The sequence below is a fragment of the Diceros bicornis genome, chromosome 35 (genome assembly GCF_020826845.1).
Source record: "Diceros bicornis minor isolate mBicDic1 chromosome 35, mDicBic1.mat.cur, whole genome shotgun sequence".
NCBI classification, from domain to species: domain Eukaryota; kingdom Metazoa; phylum Chordata; class Mammalia; order Perissodactyla; family Rhinocerotidae; genus Diceros; species Diceros bicornis.
This window is the reverse complement of record NC_080774.1, coordinates 31,346,002-31,368,989: the sequence shown is the minus strand read 5'-3', so window position 1 is coordinate 31,368,989 and position 22,988 is coordinate 31,346,002. Positions and strand designations below refer to the sequence as shown.

General features: G+C 43.3%; 1 protein-coding gene and 1 pseudogene across 1 annotated transcript in view; both read right to left on the bottom strand.

Moving 5' to 3' along the window:
- LOC131398502 (leucine-rich repeat-containing protein 74B-like) overlaps positions 1 to 22,988 on the bottom strand; it is an 84,855-nt gene that overhangs the window by 41,252 nt on the left and 20,615 nt on the right. The window lies entirely within an intron of this gene.
- Positions 9,189 to 21,745, bottom strand: LOC131398029 (Y-box-binding protein 1-like; annotated as a pseudogene).

Sequence of the window (22,988 nt, the reverse complement as noted above, 5' to 3'; positions counted from 1 at the left end):
ATTCAATTGTAACCTGAGTCAAGGTCTTAAGGCTAGTCAAATTTTTCCCTTCCTTTTTTTTTGGCCTTTTTTCTTAGGTACCAATTAAACAATTATGTGAGAGCTCTCAAAACATTTTTTTCCCCCAATTTAGAAGTTTTTCCAATTCAAAGGATCCGTCGTCTGGCCATTGACGAGTAGGATCTTCGTTTGTATATTTATTCCAATAGTGACTCAATCCAATAAGTCTTTTTAAGGAAAGACCCGGAGGTAACTTGCCACGCTTAGAATAAATCTTCACCATGGACGCAAGAGGCGTCCCTGGTGAGGGAGCAGATGAGGTAGCCCCCATGATCCACAGAATTCACTCCCAAAGATATTCAGAGAAAGTAAAGACCTTCGTTGCACAGGCGGTAAGGATGGTGTAGTGAAAACGGTGTCTCCGGTCTCCCACAATAGTGTGGGACGCCTCCAGTCACAGACCCGCTAATCTGTGACACCGGGCAGGCGATACTGGAATGGGATTTTTCCAGCACTAACAAGCAACGAAGGTAAAGACGACAAAAGCCCTTATGGACTGGGCCTTTTATGACAAACTCCCCTGAGAGCTTGGCACAGCCGGACAAAGAGACAGTTCGGAACCCCAGTCTACTCGACTGGCCACCAAGGTGCACCCCGGTAAATGCACCTTCCGTATGGTGGAGACCAAGGAGAATATTCTCACTGGTCACAAAGCCAAGTTTTCTCAGGACACAGAACAAGACAGAAGGAAAAACCTCATCCGGTTTTTTTTTTTTTTTTTTTATGTGCACAGTGACAGCTTTAGTCACGCCTTAGGTCTCTTGGAGCCAGAATAACACCTGGGGGGGAGGTGCCGCAGGGTTGGGGACTGTGTGCTTTTACAGAGTACCTCGTCGTTGCACGGACATTTTCTTGCAGTTGGCGGGGGACCTGTGTCATCTACCCCGTTCCGTGATCCAACTTATCCTGTCACGGGAGTCTTCTGAAAGTGGCGAGCGCCCTTGGCTCTTAACTGCTTGACCCGCGCCCACTTAAATTTGCGGCCTTTTTGGCTTCCAAGATGCCCTTGGCAATGACCTTCACTTCATGTGCATAATAACCCACAGCAAAGTTTGTAGACACCGGTCTGGTGAGACCCGCAAACTCACCAGTCTGTGGGGCCGGCCCAGACAGCAGGCTTATAGGGCCTATGCCTGCGTCCTACCCTATGGTATTTCCTTCTTATGACAAAAGACACAGACAAAAGAGAAAAACAGAGACTACCTCTGGGAGGAAAAAGGATCAAGATCAAAAACCAAGAGTACTCTACCAAATTTAAACCAAGAGTCACTAAAAGCCCAAGAAACTAGTTTCCCAAATATTTTCTCCTGCCAATCTAAATTTAGAAAGAGAAAAAATTCTCACCACTTCCTTCCGCCAGACTCCGCAGATAGAGATTCCGGGAGGCTGACGTGGTAAGAAGTCTTACCTTTTGCCGGCTTTCGTCAGGCGTTCCCGTATCTCATCATCTGCAGTAGTCCAGGGAGAAGGCAGGTCTTCCAGCCAGAGAAGGCAACTTGCCAGCCAGTGTGGATCCTGCCGACTACGCCAAAACTGTCAGGGGAAGAGGGAGAATCTCCCTCTGCCCTTTCCCTTAAGGTTCTTCTGGCTGGCCAAATAATCAACAAGACAGGTTAGCAGGAGAAAATAATACCAAGTTTAATAACATGTATACATGGGAGAAACTCAGAAATGAGCAACTCGTCCCTCTGTCTAAGCTGCTTGCTTAAGTATTGCAGCTAAAGGCGAAGGAACGTGTTGGGGGTGGGTAGTGGCCTGGGACTTCAGAGGGCAGAAGGACAATTCTTTTCAGGGTCATCTATTGATAATTTGGTCAGGGAGAGATAGAGTTTTTTGATAAAAGGTGCTTGGTGCCCCTCCCATTGTAACATCTATTTTACATTATCTTTATAGCCATCATGATAGAAGATCTGTTCCAGGAATGAGCCACCATGTCAGATTTTTTAGGCAGTTAGTGGGGGAGGTCAAATGTCCTTATTGTCTTCAGCTTGAAATAACCCACATACCAGAGTGGTGCTTCCTGGGGCAGCTTGCCCTGAGCACCATCAAGGGAAAGGGTGGAGGGGGAGTCTCCCTCTTCCCTGACAAAAGTCATGGGTTTATTCCTTTAAGTACCTTTTATAACTTCATTTTTTATTAGCTTTTTGCAACAAAACTTTCAATAAGGTTATTTTGGAATTTCAAAGTCTTTGCTTTTTAAGTGTACTTTTTAAATGATCTTATCTAATCAGAATGTTCCTTCTAATGGCCAAAGTAATTCCCCTGAGGCTGGCAGCAGTTTAGTAGGACCCTTAGCCATGGATGGAGTGCAACTCACATTTCTGTCTGACTATCTCTGACTGCAAAATAGGGTACAACTGCATTTTGCCTGACCATATTTTGGGACCTCAACCTGAAGGTTATTAAGCCAAGCTCTCAGGACATGAAACAAGCTTGGTAAGATTTTACATTATCCTGGGTTACCATGCCAGCCTTTCCAGCTATCTGCATTTCATTAAGCACCTGCAAGTTTCAGCATGAAGCCAGCCGGAGTTCTGAGGGGAGGCTGCCCATTCAGGAACTGGACAGCTTTTAGAAGCTCAATTTCCTGTTTTTCTTTTAGTTTCATTTTACTATAAAGTCTGGACAATTTCTAGGGGCAGTGCTGTGGGTCAGAAGTGTGCTGCTTGTGAGTGTCACTCCCCAAAAAGGTTGTGTCTTGGCCCCTCCCACCAGCAGTCTAAAACTACTATGGGGGCTCAGAGCACTGCATGAACAATTTGTTCAGACTTTGTGGACACAATTCTTTCCAGTTTAAAGTCAAATTAAAAAGGTCAGCCTGCCCCATTGACTCCAAATCCCCCCTAGGCTCCCCTGGCCTAGGAAATTCCCCCTGGGTTTCCCTTACCTAGGAATTTCTGCCCTAGGTTCCTCTTACTGAGGCTATGTCTTAAGGTTTGAAACAACTCATATAAACTCTGGACCATCAACTTAAAATAAGGAGGTCCAGGTTTCAGGAGAACTCATCAGCATTACCTGAAGAATGCAGTGGTCTGGGAGGGGTGCTCAATGGGCCCCTATTGGTACTGAATGTCAGTTCAGTGTAGATTCCAGGTAGTCGCTGGTGGGTTTCTCTGAAATCCTGCTGACTACTCCAAAGAATGTTGACACAAATAATCTATAAACAATCTATAAATCAAAATTTGGGTGAGCTTATTATAAGCCAACCCTGAGGATGATATAGTCTGTGAGTGCCCCATTCCTTTGTGAAAGGACTCTTCCCAATTTATAGATTTAGAGATTGTTTATAGATTATTTGTGTCAGCAGATTTCTCTACTTTTGGCTTCTTATTACAGAAAAACTAAAAGACGTTTGGGTCTATTAGTAAACACATCTTGTGCCACATTAAACAATTTATGCTATGAGAAAATGCATGTTTTCAGTAAAAGAAGGTATACGGAATGGAGATATTTTTGTTAAGAAAGTAAATTTGTCCTAAAGTAAAACTGGTTATGGGAAAGAAGAAAGGACAAATTCTCAATGTACATAAGAAAGTTTGTGGAAGAGGAACCCTGAGAAAAGAGTCTTGCGCATGGTTAAGCTGGCTAAGATTGGAATGAATTTCATTAAGTAAATGAGTCTTAATAGCAAAAATAAGCTGGTGCGTAATGAGAATTTGGTTTTCTCTCTGCTTTTGTTATAAGGACAAGGTTTCTTGGGCTTTTAATCCATTCTTGATAAGCAGATTATGAAAAGTTTTTCGTTACCTTTGAGTAATCTGCTCGAAAGACACGGATTTTATGTTTTATCAAAATAATTTTGTGTGTTTTATGTTAAAAGCTGAATCTCTCCTATTACAGAGAGCTAAGGTTTTGCAGCTATGTAACCTTATATATGTCTTTGAAATCTTTTTGTCACTATAATTAAATAGGTAATTAAATATTGTTTCATAATGATCTGCGATCCTATTTAAGCAAGTATTTTAAGATCCTCTTTGATATTTTTGACAAACTTCCCCAAATCAGATTCTACATGAAATATTTTTTGACCTCTAGCTAACATTGGGATTTTTCAGAGGATCCCTGAAACGTTTCAAAAGATTGGTTTTCTCTCCTTATAAAAAGAGAGATTAATTGGGCTTATCTGATATTTTAAATTACATGGGAAGCATTGTCAAATAAGAAATAACATTAAGCCTTCTTATATTATGTCTTTGTAAGTATATGTTATAAGAGTTCCAGAAATTATATGAAATTTCTGGAAGTCTAACATGTCCTGGGATAAAATGCTGTCCGCCATCAAAATTGAGGCTCACATTAGATATCAGGAAAGCTCTTTAGCTGATTTTCATGTAAAGCCAGCAACAACAGGATCTCTAAAGACTGGCATAGGTGAAAGAAGTCCACTCTGCCTCTGCAAAGAATAGTCTCTCATTGCCAGACTTCTGCCATCCTGATGTCCTTATAACATAGTAACAGTCTGCTCCTGAAGCAGAGAAATCAAGGTGGGGAAACAATGGCTGTAAATTCAACAAGCAGTCAGGACTACGGGAAACCCAAGATGGCCACTGGGCTCTTCCCGGCTCTCTGCCAAATCCCACTTTTCAGTTTTTACTTTCCTTCACCTGCTATAGGAAAAACCATTCCTGTCCCCAGAGGCCTCAGAACTCCTCCCTCTGGTCCTTTGAGCAACTGCAGCTGGACTTCATTCAACTGCCACTTCCTATGGCTCATACATATATTCTTGTTATTGTATGTGTTTTCTGAATGGGTTAAAGCCTTTCCCTTGTCACAGAGCTAATGCCCTCGCAATGGCAAAGAAACTGTCAGAACACGTGCTTCCCACTTGGGATGTACCTTCCACAATCTCCAGTGACCAAGGCACCCACGTCACTGGGCAAATCATATGAACCTTAACGAAAACTTTGCAAACTTCTTGGGATTATCACTGTCAGTATCACCTTCAATCATCAGGCAAAGTCAAGAAAACTAATGGAAAAAGTGGATTCAAGCAGAACGAGTATTAATTACCTGAGACTACATGAACTGAGGAGGATGTTCTAATGTTTTGTTTTTCCAGATTTAAATCTTTTTTCTTAAGCTATCAACAATTTGGTAAGACATACCTTTGTGAACAAAGATGAAACGTTGACTTTTTCTCTCGACCCGATCCCTCCAGGATTCAGAAACTCTCAGTGAGTATTCTTATTTTCACTTGTATAAATAATCAGGCCAAGTTGTTAATATAAACAAATTAGTTTTACTGTGATTATCTTTGGCAAAATAAATAAATAAATAAATAAAATAAAGGTAATTGTAGAAAGAAAAGTTCTGTTTGCACCTTTGTAGATATTAGATTCTAGTCTTGTTAATTGTCTTTGAGTTTTGTTATATACTGTGGACTGGACTCCCCTCACCTAGGTATTGCCTTCAGTCTTGCTGACTGTTCGCAGTGCCCTCTTTGGAAAACATAAACTGACTCCACATGAGACAGTCACCAGCAGATCAGTGTCTGTTGGTTCACAGCCTTCTGCTGATCCCCTGTTGTCTTATGCGAGTCAGACCAGCTACTGTGAGTCTCTATTGTCTTATGCTCAAGCCCATCATCAACAAGTTAAAGACACTTTTCTGGATTCCAATTTAAAGGATTGTGTTGGTCACAGTCTAAAGCCTGGTGACTGGGTATTCTGGAAGCATCATCAGAGGAAGACAGCCCTTGAGCCCCTTTGGAAAGGACCTTACCAAGTGCTCCTGACCACTGACACTGCTACAAAGCTAGAAGACATTGCATACTATGTGCCCCCTTTTTGGGTACGCCTTTGTGAGTGGATTACTAAGGGGAACCTGGGCTTATGAATGTCTAGACAGCTGGCATATGGCAAGACAATGCCTTTTGGGATACCACAGTTTTCCGTTTCAAGTTCTTGTTAAAGAACAAACCCAACCACAATCTCATAGGTCTAGGTGAGAATTGGAGACCCCCTTTTTACACCCTATCTACTCTCCGTTGATTACCATTGCCAAAGGCTTTGTCCCTTGTACTGACACTGTCCACGATGAGTTGTTGATAAAACAATATATCCCTGACTATAGCTACACTAGCAAATTCTACCTCTCGAGCCCTAGCTCAACAACAGTGATCCCTGGATTCCCTAGTGAGTGTTATATTAGATAATCAAATGGCATGTGATTATCTCCTTGCAGAACAGGGTGGCATCTGTGTCATAGGCAACACCTCCTGCTGTACCTGCATCAACTCTTCTGGTGAGGTTGAATTAGAATGTGGAAAAATGATAAAAAATAGCACAGGATGTCTCTGGTCCAATGTCTTTTAATGACACCCTCTGGTTCCCTATCGATGTTTTCAGCTGGCTTCCTTCAGGTATACGTGCTTGGATGAGATCAGGACTTCAAATATTGTTTATGATTATTGGAATTTTGCCATGTGTTCTTGTATTCAAACTCTTATGTTACTGCTCAGTCAGATCTGCTCCAGAGCTTCTACAAACACCAAGATTATGGTTGCTCAATGTATTGAAATGATAGATAAGGCTTATGAACCTTCAGGTAACCAAATGAAATTCCCAGACAAGGAAACTCCCTAAGTGTTATTTCCTGACTGCCTCATTGTTGCTCAAATGTGGCCTAACCCTTATGACACCAAGTCCTTAGAATAACTACTAGGGAAAAAAAATTCTCCCAGATGTGGGACATGAGTTTCTGGGACAGGTCCATTCCAGGGATATGGGACTAAACAAATCTATGGTTGATCAGTGACGCTTGATCAAAAGGGGAAAAATGTGAAATGTGAAATAAAATGGAGTCACTTATGTCTAAGGGCTTTAAAATGGAGCTGGGAAGCCATGAAGGAAATGGGTCTTATGCACATCCTCCTCCAGGAGAACATGAACTTTTGATCTGAGTAATGCTGCAGGAAACTCGCAGCTCATCACAGTGGTGGACTTTTGCCTCCCTCTACCTAGCCTTAGCAATCAATTATTTTAGCCAAGATTAGTTTCCTGTCACCAACCCCAATTAACAGTCTTTGTAATGCAAACCTCCTCTCCGTGCCTTTAAAAGCTCCTGACTTTTACTCCCTAGTGGGACAGTATTTGGGTTTCTACCTGAATCTGTGCTCCCTGAATTGCAATTCTTTGATCCCAAAATAATCTCTGCCTCTCATTTTGGATCTTTATAAATTTTTAGGTTAACAAGGTGAAGGCATTACTCCCCCCACTCCTCTTAATCACTCAGTCTACATGCCACATGTGACCCAGATGTCCCTATGTCCTTCTGCCTCCTGGAGTTCCCTTTTCTGTTAGTATCCAAATGAAATTGCTCAAATCAGCTCACTCATTTCAGGTAGTCCAGGCCCTCCCCAGTTTCTGAGAGATTTTTTCTTTTTTTTGAGGGGTGGGGGGTAGGGCTAAAGAAGTCTCACATTTCTCCCAAGTCAGTCCTGATTGCTACCTTTTCCTCCACTTTTGTCTGTCTCCTGTAGCTTCCATCCTCTCTGTCCCCATGCTGTCGCCTCCCCCAGTCTGCTATTTTGCCCAATGCCAAATTTAGCCCAAACTCCACCATTCAAAGCCCACCAGCATGTTGCCCTATATTACCTCTCCACAATTATCCTCATTACACCTCACCATGAACTGGTTTCCCAGCCTTTCCTTTGTTTTGTCCTCCAGCCCTGGCAATGGCAGTCACGTCTGTTTACACCTGCTCCAGCCCCCACCAGAGATGCACCCTCCCCCAATTCCTGTAGCCTCTCTGCCTGAGGCTGACTCTGGTTCCTTGTCCCCACCATGTTGGGCCTCCCTGGGAAAAGTCGCATATCTGGTTCTCCAAACACCACTTCCTGGAAGCCCCAGCTAGCTGCCCGACCCTTCTAACCCCCAGACCACACTCTCTGAAGTCTGCCAGTGCAAGGGGGGAGTGGGTAGCTGAAGAGTTGGTCCCATTGAATCCATGAGGGGAGGCGGTGTTGCTTAAACCCAGACCATTTGAACTGCCCATGAGAACCTTACCCCATGCCCCCATTGGCCTAGCCGTGGTAGGCAGGGTACAAAATCTACATTTTGCATCTTTGTTTTTCTAATTTTTACTTTATATTTATTGCTACATTAACATATAATTTATATTTGTAAATTATTATATATAATTTATATTTATGTATTTATATTCTCTATATTTAACTCCTTTTCTGTCCTGCCTTCTCTATGAGAATTCCAGCTCATTCAGGTTTTGCTTAGAAGAGCCAGGAGAAGCAGCTCTTTCCCTCTGTAGGGTAAACACACTCTCCCATGGACCAGCTGCAGGAATGGGCAGGGGGGTGTTGGGGGGGATAAACTGAGGGCCTCAGTCATCCTTCCAGGAACCTTGGAAATTCTGTGTGTCCTTTCACCAGGGCGTGTGTGTGGGATAATTCTTTGTCCTCCTGCAATGACCACTTGTGGGGTCTCTTGCCCCCATCCTCTTCGAGCTGCCATATGCTCCCCCTAGACGACCAGTCCAACCTGCATCTGTTGCCGCCTGGCTTCCGCCCACCCAGGAAAGCCAAACTCCTTGGTCCAGCCATGGTCACGCCAGCCCCGCCCAGAGCTGCCAGTGTCATCCTCTTCACCGCCGTCCACGTGCCCAGCTGAATCTCACAACTCTCCACCCCGCCCTCTCCACCCTTCCGTCTCTGCTGCTTGGAAACGTCGCGATACTTTCTTTAAGACCTGCTCACAAGTCCTAAATCCCCCGGAAGGCAGAAGTACCCCCTCCCTCCTAGAGCTTCCCGGCCACATCCTTTAGGGGACCCATCACGTGGTCCACACCACGTGCTCTTGCAAGAGTCCGGTTACACGTCTGCCCCTGACAGATCCGGGGCTTAAAGCTTCTCCCCAGCCCAGGACACTGACCTCAGCGCCAGTACGAGGCCGCTGACGGAACAGCCCGCACAGGCGTTTGCTCAGCTGACGTCGGCAAGGCCTTTCACAGGGACCAGCCCTGTCCCTTCCACACCCTGCGCGGCTGGTGGTGAGACCGCACTTCACAGACGGACACGTGGGGCTCAGGCGGTGAGAGCTATGGCAGCGTGGCCTCCCCGCTCACCAGGGGCTCCCTCCTGCCCCGCGGCCGCCCCTCCACAGTCGCTCAGGCCGTCAGCCGCGCAGCTTCCCGCCGACGCCGCACCAGACCGTCAGCCGCTGCTCTGCCGCCGCCATCACTTCCCGCCCAAAGTGAAGACCAATCAAGAGAGCGGTTTCTCTGGTCAAGGAAATGGCCCATAGCTATCGGCGGGCAGTCACGGGGGCAACGAGCCAATCAGGATGCGGCGGGCCGGCAGTCTGTCGTGTAGCGTTGGACCCAGAGGAGGTGGGAGCGCAGCGTGCAGCCTACCGGCGATCACAGATCGCCGTGGTTCGGCGGGCGGCGGGGCGGGGGCTGCTGGGGGCAGTGGAGGCGGTGGGGCGTGGAGGACAGGCCCGGGTGGTATCGGGGCGCATGGGTGGTGTTCTTGACGGCCAGCGCCGGGAACTGCGTGCTAACCAGGTCGTATCCACACCTTGCGGGTCAGGGGTGGGCGCCCGGCACACTGCGCAGGTGTGGTCACCCTCTGCCCTCGCCCTTCCAGGCTGTTCCTTCCCGAAGCAACACCAAGTGCTGCACTTGAACTCTCTCCTGTGTGTCTCTGCTATGCTGTGAGCTCAGGAGGGCACTTAAAAATGGGCAATATTTATAAGGCCTTGAGGTAAGAATGATCAAAAACGGTATATGCAGAAAAATCTTGCTTTCTCCATTAGATACTTGTTTCCCCTCTGGTTGTTTATACGTATAATTTTTCTAAAAGCAAAACCAAGCAAACAGGAATAGACATGCTTATATCCCCTCTTTCTTGCCCAAAGGTAGCAGACAGTACACACTCCTGCACCTGTTTTTTGATTGTACGAAGAGTCCAGCTCCCTCCGTCTCAGCATACAAGGATCTGCATTGTCCTTTACCCCGCACAGTGATCCAGAGTGTGGCTGTAGGTTGTTCAGCCTGTTCCGTATCCCTGGAGACTGGGATGTTTTCCGGTCTTTACACATAAAGCTGCAATGAGTGATCTGTGCCTGTGCCGTTTCTTGCTGGTGTAGGTGTGTAGGGGATGCCGGAAGTGGACGGCTGTGAGCCTGTAGATATTGTCAGATTCCCTTCCATCAGCAATATATGAGAATTCCTGTTTTCCCCCAGCAGAGTGGGCTTCTGCCTTTAATCTGTTCATTTTTGTATCCTCAGCTAATAGGTATCTACTGGGTAATTGTTGAATTAATACATTAAATGTTTACACATCAGTGGAACCCAGCATTGTGGAACCTGCGGCATTGTGTACTTCTAAAACAAGTGGTGCCCAAGAGACAGCCTTGTGTGGAGAGAGGCCAGAATGTCCCTGGGACAGGACTTTACATGGTCCAGGTCAAGGTTCACTTGTTCCCAGGTAGTGAGGCTGATGGCTAGTCATCTCAGCCTCAGTGTCCCCTCCTGACCATTGTAGTAGCTTCCAAGCTTTGTACAAAGTGTGTGACTGTATAATAACTCACACTAACCTCTGCATTGTCCTCTTGTAAAAGTTGGCTTTGAGCTTCTCTTACTGGTCATTGCACAGCATGAAATCAAGCTGCTCAAAAATAATTTTATTAGAGGTGAAGTATTCCAAGTGTAAAGGAAAAGTCTCTTCTATTACCTGACAGGTAAAAGGAAGCTTCCGGATTAGAAGAAATTTGTACATGTCATCATTTTTAGTAGCTGTTATTTTTAGCAAAGGCTTTGTCTTAAAAAAGAAAAATCCCATGATTAATACTTTCAGAAGAGCTATTCAGCTATTGTTTCTTGGTATAATAGGGTCTTCTCAAGTTGAAAGGCCTAAATGTGATTTTTTTTTTTTAGCAACATGGAAGTCATCAGTGACTTTTTTTATTGTGAAATTTTTGTTGTCCATTATTGTTTATAAGTCACCATAAAAGTGCATCCCTCCACCCCTTGTGCCCACCCCCCACCCCCCTAGCCCCTGGTAACTGCCAACAGTTCTATCTCTGCGCGTGTTGGTTTATCTTCCACATATGAGTGAAATCATGCCCTGTTTGTCTTTCTCTTTCTGGCTTATTTCACTTAACATAATACCCTCCAGGTCCATCCATGTTGTTGCAAATGGGACGATTTTGTCGTTCTTTATGGCTGAGTAGTATTCTATGGTACATATACCACATCTTCTTTATCCATTCATCAGTCAAGGAACACTTGGGTTGCTTCCATGTCTTGGCTACAGTGAATAATGCTGCGATGAACATAGGGGTGCATAAGCCTCTTTGGATTGTTGGTTTCAGGTTCGTTGGGTAGATACCCAGTAGTGGGATAGCTGGATCATAAGGTATTTCTATTTTTAATTTTTTGACGAATCTCCATACTGTTTTCCACTGAGGCTGCACCAGTTTGCATTCCCACCAGCAGTGGATTAGGGTTCCCATTACTCCACAGCCTCTCCAACATTTGTTGCTTTTTGTCTTAGTGATTATAGCCGTTCTAACGGGTGTAAGGTAGTATCTTAGTGTGGTTTTGATTTGCATTTCCCTGATGTCTAGTGATGCTGAGCATCTTTTCATGTGCCTATTGGCCATCTGTATATCTCCTTTGGAGAAGTGTCTGTTCATTTCCTCTGCCCATTTTTTGGTTGGGTTGTTTGTTTTTTTGTTATTCAGTTGTGTGAGTTCTTTATATATTATAGAGATTAATCCCTTGTCAGATATATGGTTTGCAAATATTTTTTTCCCAGCTGGTGGGTTCCCTATTCATTTTGATCCTGGTTTCATTTGCCTTGTAGAAGCTCTTTAATCCGAGGAAGTCCCACTTGTTTATTTTTTCTTTTGTTTCCCTTGTCTGAGTAGACTTGGAATTCAAGAAGATCCGTTTATGGCTGACGGCGAGTAGTGTACTACCTATATTTTCCTCCAAGAGTGTTATAGTTTCAGGTCTCACCTTCAGGTCTTTGATCCATTTTGAGTTAATTTTTGTGTATGGCGAAAGAAGGTGGTCTACTTTCATTCTTTTGCAAGTGGCTGTCCAGTTTTCCCAGCACCATTTATTGAAGAGACTTTCCTTTCTCCACTGTATGTCCTTACCTCCTTTGTCAAAGTTTGGCTGCCCATGGATATGAGGTTTTATTTCTGGACTTTCAATTCTGTTCCATTGATCTGCGTGTCTGTTTTTGTACCGGTACCATGCTGTTTTAATTGCTATCGCTTTGTAGTACGTTTTGAAGTCAGGGATTGTGATGCCTCCAGCTTTGTTCTTCTTTTTCAGGATTGCTTTAGCTATACGGGGTCTTTTGTTACCCCATATGAATGTTAGTATTCTTTGTTCTATTTCTGTGGAGAATGTCCTTGGGATTCTGATTGGGATTGCATTGAATCTGTAGATTGCTTTAGGTAGTATGGACATTTTAACTATGTTTATTCTTCCAATCCAAGTGCATGGAATATTTTTCCATTTCTTTCTGTCATCATTGATATCACTCAATAATATCTTAATAGTTTTCATTGTATAGGTCTTTCGCTTCCTTGGTTAAATGTACTCCTAGATATTTTATTCTTTTTGTTGTAATTGTAAATGGGATTGTCTTCTTGAGTTCTCTTTCTGTTAGTTCGTCATTGGTGTATAGAAATGCAACTGATTTCTGTAGGTTGATTTTGTACCCTGCCACTTGGCTGTAGTTGCTGATTATTTCTAATAGTTTTCTGATGGATTCTTTAGGGTTTTCTATATATAAAATCATGTCAAATGCATACAGCGAGAGTTTCACTTCTTCGTTGCCTATTTGGATTCCTTTTATTCCTTTTTCTTGCCTAATTGCTCGGGCCAGAACCTCCAGTACTGTGTTGAATAAGAGTGGCGAGAGTGGGTACCCTTGTCTTGTCCCTGTTTTCAGAGGGATGGCTTTCAGTTTTTCCCCACTGAGTATGATGCTGGCTGTGGGTTTGTCATATATGGCCTTTATTATGTTAAGGTACTTCCCTTCTATACTCATTTTGTTGAGAATTTTTATCATAAATGGATGTTGGATCTTGTCAAAAGCCTTCTCTGCATCTATTGAGATGATCATATGGTTTTTATTCCTTGTTTTGTTAATGTGGTGTATCACATTGATTGATTTGCAGATGTTGAACCATCCCTGTGTCCCTGGAATAAGTCCCACTTTATCATGGGGTATGATCTTTCTAATGTATTGCTGTATTCAGTTTGCCAATATTTTGTTGAGGATTTTTGCATCTATGTTCATCAGGGATATTGGCCTGTAGTTTTCCTTCTTAGTGTTGTCTTTGCCTGGCTTTGGTATCAGGGTGATGTTGGCCTTATAGAATGTGTTGGGAAGTGTTCCATCTTCCTCTATTTTTTGAAGTAGTTTGAGAAGGATAGGTATTAAGTCTTCTTTGAATGTTTGGTAAAATTCTCCAGAGAAGCCATCTGGTCCTGGACTTTTATTTTTTGGGAGGTTTTTGATTACTGTTTCAATCTCTTTACTTGTGATTGGTCTATTCAGGTTCTCTATTTCTTCTTGATTCAGTTTTGGGAGGTTGTATGAGTCTAGGAATTTATCCATTTCTTCTAGATTTTCCAATTTGTTGGCATATAGTTTTTCATAGTATTCTCTTATAATCTTTTGTATTTCTGTGGTATCTGTTGTAATTTCTCCTTTTTCATTTCTAATTTTGTTTATTTGAGCCTTCTTTCTTTTTTTCTTAGTGAGTCTGGCTAAGGGTTTGTCAATTTTGTTTGTCTTCTCAAAGAACCAGCTCTTTGTTTCATTGATCCTTTCTACCGTTTTTTAAATTTCAATTTCATTTATTTCTGCCCTGAATTTTATTTCCCTCCTTCTGCTGACTTTATGCTTTGTCTGTTCTTCTTTTTCTAATTCTGTTAGGCGTAGTTTGAGGTTGCTTATTTGGGCTTTTTCTTGTTTGTTAAGTTGGGCCTGTATTGCTATGAGTTTCCCTCTCAGGACTGCTTTTGCTGCATCCCATATGAGTTTGTATGGTGTATTTTCATTTTCATATGTCTCCAAATATGCTTTGATTTATCCTTTAATTTCATCAATGATCCATTGGTAGTCTAGTAGCATGTTGTTGAGTCTCCACAGCTTTGTCACTTTCCCAGTATTTTCCTTGTAGTTGATTTCTAACTTCATGGCATTATGGTCTGAAAAGATGGTTGTTATGATTTCAATCTTCTTAACTTTATATAAGCATGCCTTCTTTCCCAACATATGGTCTATTCTTGAGAATGTTCCATGCACGCTTGAGGAGAATGTGTAATCTGCTGTGTTTGGATGGAGTGCTCTGTGTATGTCTATTAAGTCCATCTCATCTAGTTTTTCATTTAGGTCCATTATTTCCTTATTTATTTTCTGTCTGGATGATCTGTCCATTGATGAGAGTGGGGTGTTAAGATCCCCTAGTATTATTGTGTTGTGTGTGTCACTCCTTTTAGGTTTGTTAATAGTTGCTTTATGTACCTTGGTTCTCCTGTATTGGCTGCATATATATTTAAAAGTGCTATGTCTTCTTGGTGGAGTGTCCCTTTTATCATTATATATTGCCCCTCTTTGTCTCTCATTACCTGTTTTATCTTGAAGTCAACTTTGTCTGATATAAGTATGGCAATACCTGCTTTCTTTTGTTTGCCATTAGCTTGGAGTATTGTCTTCCATCCTTTCTCTCTGAACCTGTGTTTGTCTTTAGAGCTGAGATGTGTTTCCTGGAGGCAGCATATTGTTGGGTCTTGTTTTTTAATCCATCCCACCACTCTCTGTGTCTTTTGATTGGAGAGTTCATTCCATTTACATTTAGGGTAATTATTGATATAAGGGGGCTTGTTGTTATTTTATCACTCTTTTTCCAGTTCTTTTGCATTTCTTTTGTTTCTTGTCCCATGTGTTTTGGACTACCAATTTAGTTTGGTAGTTCTGTATGGGGGTTCTCTTAGTTGTCTCTTTCTTTATCATGTGTGATTCTGTTCTGGTTATTTGGTTAGTGCTTACCATGAGGTTTGTATAAAAAATCTTGTGGATGTGATAGTCCATTTTTTGATGGTCTCTTATTCCCTTAGACTAAGTCGATTCAATCCCTTTCCTCTTCCCCTTCTATGTTATTGTTGTTACATCTTATTCCTTCTTGCATTGTGAGTTCGTGTTTAACGTGATGAGGTTATATTTATGCTTGGTACTTACCTTACCTTGATCTTTGGTTTTATAATTAAGTGTTTTCTAATCTATTTTGATAGAGGACTGCAATTGTTCTGGTTTTTTCGACCTATTTTCCTCCTCGTTTAAAACTTTGAATCCTCTTTCTCTTTTTTCCCTCAGGCATGAGGGCCTTCTTGAGCACTTCTTGTGGTGGGGTCTGGTGGCAATGAACTCCCTTAGCTTTTGTTTTTCTGAGATAGTTATTATTTCTCCCTCATATCTGAAGGATATTTTTGCTGGATAAAATATTCTTGGCTGAAAGTTTTTGTCCTTTAGAATTTTGAATATATTGTTCCACTCTCTCCTAGCCTGTAAATTTTCTGTCGAGAAATCAACTGAAAGCCTGAGAGGAAATCCTTTGTATGTTATTTTTTTTTTGTTTGGCTGCCCTTAATATTTTTTCTTTGTCGTTGACTTTTGCCATCTTTATTACTATATGCCATGGAGAGAGTCTTTTCATGTTGATATATTTAGGAGATCTATTGATTTCATTCACTGGTATTTCCAGCTCCTTCCCCAGGTTTGGGAAGTTCTCAGATATTATTTCTTTGAACAAGTTCTCTGCTCCTTTTTTCCTCTCTTCTCCCTCTGGAATACGTATAATCCTTATGTTGGATTTCCTAACTGAGTCGGATATGTCTTGGAGAGTTTCTTCTTTTCTTTTTAGTTTTATTTCTCTTTCCTTCTTCATCTGGAGCACTTCTGCATTGCTGTCCTCAATATTGCTAATTCTTTCCTCCATATTGTCAGCTCTGGTGCTTAAGGCTTCCAGATTTGTTTTTATCTCCTCTATAGTGTTTTTCATCTCTAAGATTTCTGATTTTTTTTTTATAGTTTCAATCTCTTTTGTGAAGAAACTCCCAATTTCACTGAATTGTCTGTCTGTGTTTTCTTGTATTTCATTAAGCTTTTTTATGATGGCTATTTTGAATTCTCTGTCATTAAGGTTATACATTTCTGTGCTTTCCGGGTTGACTTCTGGATGCTTGTCATTTTCCTTTTGATCTGGAGATTTAATATATTTTTGCATGGTGCCTGTTGGTGTTGGCTTACCTTTCCTCATAGTGAAAATATCTGTTCGCAGTTTCCTCTTGCTGCTGCTGGGTGGGGGTCAAGACATGTGTATTCTGGCCCGCCTCAATCCGTGGGCACTCTTGTTGGCCCCTGGCTCATCTGTGGTGTGGCTGAGTGGAGGCTGCTGGGGGGGAAGCATGGAAACAGCTGGAGCTGGAGCACAGCTAGGCCAAAGCAGGTGGGGCTCAGGTGTGGGTGGGTTGAAGCAGCTGCAACTGAAGTGCCGCTGGGCCAAAGAATCTGGAATTGGAGCACTCTGGGCCAAAGAAGCTGGAACTGGAGTGCACTGAGCCAAAGAAGCTGGAACTGGAGTGCGCTGGGCCAAAGAAGCTGGAACTGGAGTGCGCTGGGCCAAAGAAGCTGGAACTGAGTGTGCTGGGCCGAAGTTGCTGGTGCCAAGTCAGCTGGAGCCTATGCATAGGCCAAGCTGAAGCAACGGGAGCCGGGGGGGAAGGCGGTCAAGCTGAAGGAGCTCAGGGTGGGGCATGTTCCAGCCAAAAGAGCTGGGGCCATGGCATGGTGGAGCTGGGGCAGCTGGGGCCATGGCTTGGTCCAGCTGGAGAAGCTGGGGCTGTGGCGTGGTGGGGATTAAGCTGCCGCTGCCTCTGATGCGGGGGTGCAGGCTCACCCCACTGCTGATTGGGCTGGGCGCCTGGGGGCCGCTGCCTCTGGGGACGCGGCTGAGCTGAAGTGCTGCTGTGCTGAAGCACCAGTCAGGCAGGCCAGGTTGGAGAGGGGCGCTTACTTCGCCTCCCCGATCTCAGAGGTTTCTCGCCTTGCTCTTGCTCTCTGCTCGAGAGGCTAGCTTGTTGAAACTACCCTTGCAACAATTGTGCTCCCTCCATAGCGGGATCCTCTCTGGCTGTGAGGGGTCTTGGAGAGCGGCGTTTTTCATATGGTGAGCTGCCCCGCCCCCTTCTCCGAAAGCCGAATGGTCTCAGTCTCTCGGTGGCAGTCCTTGTGGAAGGAAGGGAGCTCCTCTTGCCTCCTTCCACTTCCTCTGGAGATTCCAGCACCTCAGTCCTTCGGTGTACAGCTGCCTGGGTGCCTTAGACATCCCCTGCATTGTATGACTAGCTTCTGTTGGAATATGAATGTCCTTTTTGTTGTGTCTTAGAAGGGAAGAGTTCAGTGGGGGAAGCTCACTCTGCCATGATGCTGACGTCACTCCCTAAATATGATTTTAAGAGTTCATGGTACTTAGTTGAACCAACTAAATTGAGAAACTTCAGGTGAGGGGGAGGTGGTGAGGAGTTGATGTGAATTTAACCTAAAAAAACTTACACTGATCTTCTCTGAGACAATTTTGGCCATTCCAGATATTTTCCTCTTGTGTTAGAAGGGTTTGTTTCTCAAAAGGAATTTAATCCTTTCCAGCTGCAGAAATTTTGATAAAGTCCTACTTCATGCATCCCAGAGCCTTATCACAAAGTTGAGTACCTTCTGGAGAATTTGTCCCTGTCGAGGGGTAATTTTTTTTCTGGCTCAGTATTGGAGTTTGGTTGGAACCTGAATTAGCCTATCACCTGTGAATTAGCCTGCTGTCTTTCGCTTATTAAGGACGAGGCCAGAAGCAGAATTTCTAGGCTTCCAGACCATCACTCTCATGAGCTAGGAGATTGCAATGCTGGGCTAGGAAATTGGAAACCACTTGAAGTAGTTTGCGATTTCTGAACTGTAATGTGATCTTAATTATATGATGGGAAAATAACACCCATCCTTAAAATTATCTGGGTCCTGATGTGGCCATTTTGACTGCCTAGTTCATTTTTATTGTGGTTCTCTCTCCTTGAGTGAGCTCCAGTAGTAGGTGAAGGAATTTGTCTGTTTCATCTGTGTTGTGGAATTTATTGGTGCAGAGTCATTCATAATATTCTTTTACCCTTTCAGTATCTTAGTATCAGTAGTGACATCCAGTTTTTCATTCGTGATGTCGGTAATGTGTGTCTTTTCTTTCTCTGAATCAATTAGGCTAGGGGTTTATCAATGTGAATGTTCAGCTCAAAGAACCAGGTTTTGGTTTCACTGATTTTTCTCTCTCTTTTTTAATCTCTTTCTGTTTTCTGTTTAGTTTATTTATGCTCTTTATTATTTCCCTTCTCCTGCATAATTTCGATATTGACTCTTTTTCTAGCTTCTTAAGGTGAAAGCTTAGGTCATTGATGTAGAAACTTTTGAGTGATTTTCTCTGTCTGTGTTCATGAGGGATAGTGGTCTGTAGGTTCCTTATATTGTCATTGGTTTTGGTACCAGGGTGATGCCGGCCTCATAGAGTGAGTTGGGAAGCATTCATTTCTCTTCCATTTTCTGAAAGAGCTTTGTAGATCATTGATTTTAGACCTTTGTAACTTTTTCTGATATGACTGTTTTGTATGTTTACCTCTAGGCACTGTTTAAGCTGCATCTCACAAATTTTGGTATGTCATGTTTTCATTTTCTTTCCAGTCAAAGTATTTTCTAATCTCCCTTGTTATTAATTTCAGATATTTGGGGATTTTTCAGATATCTGTGTTACTGGTTTCTAATTTAGTTCCAACATTCTGAAAACATATTTGTACTGTTTGAATTTTTTAAAGACCTTTATTAACAGGTGCTTGCAGTTTGTTGAGTTTTTTAAAAAATATCAAGTTGTAAACTTTTATCACAAATTAGAACTGAGATTCTTAAAAACTTAACTTGACCAGATATGAAACAATTTAAAAACCTTTAAAGGTGTATTGAGAAAAACTGGGCTTAACAAAACAAAACAAAACACGTTTGTCATTACCAAAAAGAGGCATCTTTAGATAAAATGATAAAAGTCTCATGCTGCATAGATAATGCAGATAGTTCATTATCTGGTCAAGAGGAAAAAAGCAAGCACTTAGGGTCTTCAGTTCCGATCTTCTATTCATTTATCATTGCTGGAATTTCATGTGCGTTTCTTCTTGTTGGATGACTAAAGCAGATGGTGGAGGGATGGTGAGCCTGCATTTCCTCAGCCTGCCCGGCTCAGCCTCGGGAGGGGAGGAGTTCTCAGCTGGTGGATCAGCTGCTCTTGTCTCTTTGCCATCGTACGGTTTAGGGTTTTCTTGGCATCTGTGTTGGTCGTTGAAGTTATGGTGGTGCTGATGTTGAGGGGGCTGCTTATGTTAAGTCTCATCTCCTTGACTTTCCTGATCTTCATGGCTGTCCTCTCTATGCTGTCTTTGGCGAGGAGGACCCCTGTGGAATTGTGGTCTACACCCTGATACAGCTTCTGTCTCACTGGTCTCCCTTGTTCTCCTGCATGCTGGTTGTCAGTCCCCTCCATCACTGCTCCCTGCACAGGAGGATTGGAACACTGTGGTTGTCACCCATAGGGTCTCCGCATGTAGTAAGGTGGGAACTGTGGCCTGTGTGTGTTCGGGCCGGCACTGTGGGGCCTGGCCTTCGGGAGCACTCTTGATCCCTCATTCTTCCCCACTGTCACTATTCTGCTAATTCTGCTGGTGGTTGTATGAAGGACCCCTGTGACGTGGACAGCGTCTATGAGGGTCCCGTTCTGCTGCATATACTGCAGCTCCCCCAGGGCCTGTCACACTTGCTCCCTCTGCACCCTTTCTCCTTCCACAGTGTCAGACTGCACAGTCTCCCCGTCTTCTGCACTGCGAAGGTCCTCGCTGCGGTTCTTCCTCTTTGTGGTGGTCTGTGTACATCTTCCTTGCTGTCCTTCCTGTTGATGAAACCATATCTATTTCTTACATGAAACCATTTTACTCTTCCCCAAACTTGTTGTGCTTACCCTCTTGTGCCTGCGCCCTGTCCATGGTGCTGGGCTTTGTGTCAGCAGCACTGGGGGCGGGGACAGCTGAAGGTCCTGGCTCAGGGTGTGGTGATGGTGACTGGGCCGGCTCACCACTCAAGGGTGCAGTGACGGAGCCTGGAGCTGGAGGTGACAGCAAGGTTCTCAGGGCTCTCGGGGGCCCGCTCTTCCCTCCCACCACTGATCAAACTCTTATTTGGATTATGTGAGATTTGTTGAGACTTGTCTTAGGTTGGTGGAGAATGTGGTCTCTTTTGGCAGATGTCCCCTGTGCACGTGAGAAGAACGTGTATTCTGCTGCATTGGGGGAGTGTTCTATGGTGTCAGTCAGGTCAGTGTGGTTGACAGTGCTGGCCAGGTCCTCTGTGTCCTTACTGATTTCTGTCACTCAGTTATCAAGAGTGTAGAAACTTTGATTGTGGATCGCCTATTTCTCCTTTCAGTTCTGCCAGTTTTTCTTTGTATATTTTGAAGCTCTGTGTCTAGAAGCTATGGCTCTAATGATACATAACCGTTAAGGACTGTTCTGCCTTCCTGATGAATTGCCCCCTTTATTATTATGAAATGACCCTCTTTCCCTGGTAAAATTCTTTGCTTTGAAAGCAACACTGTTGGTCCTGGCCTGTGCTCTCCCCTGCCTGGACCCCACACAAGTGCTCTGCTCCCTGTGGGGAGGTGCTGTCTGGGGGGGCCTGCTCTCCACCCCTGACCAGCACCCTACTGGGAGGCAGAGAACGCCAGAACTGAGAGACCCTGAGTTCCTGCTAGTCCACCCCCCAGCCATGGGCTCAAACCCACTGTGGCGCTCTTGGAGAAGCAAGAGATGAGTGGTGGAGTGGGAGGCCCCAGGCTCACCACCTGGTCCCCAAGTGCTGGAGCAAAGTGGTCGCTGCCCCCCTCCGTGTGCCCTGGCGCCCGTCCCACCCCTGCTGCCTGGCCTCATCCAGAGTGGAGTTTCCTCTAAACCTTCTTGGAGGATGCCTGATGGGGCCGGTCCGTCCATCCCAGCCATCCCAGCCAGTCTCCCAGACCAAGGCCACTGTCCGGACTCATAAAGTGCTGCTGTCAGCAGAAAACAAATACCAGAAAATGAAAACCGCACTGTTCCTATAACCACTCTTGCTTTCCTTTGGTGTAGCCTTAGCATGCTGTATATTCCTCCATCTTTACTTTTTATCCTGTCTCTGGGCTTCTTGTAGCTAGCCTAGAGTGATGTCTTGGTTTTTTTCCATCTGACAGTCTGCCTTTTATTAGGTAATTACATTTAATTTGTAAGCACGTTAATGTGACTATTGGCATGGTTGGGTTTAAATCCACCAGGTTGCTGTTCGTTTTCTATTTATCCCATTTGTTTGTTCCTGTTTCCCCCTTTTTTCTATCTTCTTTTGGGCTAATTATTGGTATGATTCCACTTGATCCCTGTATTAGCTTCTTGGCTCTTCTACTTCACTTTGTTTTTCGTGGTTGCTGTGAGGATGACCGCCTACATCTTCTGTTCGTGCCAGTCCACCTTCAGTGACGCTGTGCCGCCTCACGACGGTCCCCTTCTGTTTCCCCTTCTTGGCCTTGGTGATGTTGTTGGTCATATTTTACTTTTATCTGAGTTATGAACCCCACAATAAATCATTCTTTTTGCTTTAACATTCAATTATATTTTTAAATGTGGTGCAAGTCTTTGCTGTTTGCCCACGTTGAGCAGCTGAGGTGATCGTCATTCCTGTGTGTGGTCCCAGTTGTCCGTCTAGTGCTGTTCTCCTGCTGCCTTGAGGGATTCCTTTCACATCTCTTGTAGTAGTGACCTGCCAATGATTGATTCTCTCAGCTTTTGAATGTCTGAAAAAATCTTTATTTTGCCTTTTTTAAAAACATTTTTATTGAGGCATAATTCACATAAAAATAATTGACATAAAAAATTGATTTAAAAATAAAGTACTCATTTAAAGTGTATAATTAGACAAGGTTTAACATTTATTAACGTATTGATAACCCATGAAGTCATCACCCCAATCAAGATAATGAGCATATCCATCACCCCCAAAGTTCCTTCATGCCCCTTTGTGAGCCCTCCCTGCTGCACCCCTTCTCCCCTCCTGACCAATCTACTTTCCTGTATTTTCTAGAATTTTCTATAAATGGGATAACTAGGTTCATTGTTTGTTGTGGTTTGGGTTCTTTCTCTCACTATGATTATTTTGAGATTCATCCATGTTGCATGTGTCAACGTGGTTCCTTTTATTGCTGAGTATCACCTTCTTTTATGGTAAAATACACATGACACAAACTTTACCATTTTAACCATTTTTAAGTATATAATTCAGTAGCATTAAGTACATTCACATGTTGTATAATCAGCATCACTATCTATTTCCATAATTTTTTTTATCATCCTCAAATCTGTTCTTCTGTAGTATAGAATCTGCCATTAATGCCATCTAGTTAGTGTTTTTCATTTCAGACATTATCTTTTTTTGTCATTAGCAGTTTGATTTAGGTCTTTTTAATGTCAAATATGTCTCCCCTTATCATGCTAATTTTTACTCTACCTTCCTGGGCATATGGATATAAAATAGTTATTTTAATGTCCTTGTCTACTAATTCTACCATCTATGCCATCTCTGGGTCTTTTTTTAAAAAAATTTTATTGAGGTTATAATAGTTTATAACATTGTGAAATTTCAGTTTTACATTATTATTTGTTAGTCACCATATATTTGTCAGTACCCCTTTACCCTTTGTGCCCACCCCCCAACTACCTTCTGCTCTGGTAACCAGTAATCTGTTCTCTTTGTCCTTGTGTTAATCTTCCACATATGAGTGAAATCATATGGT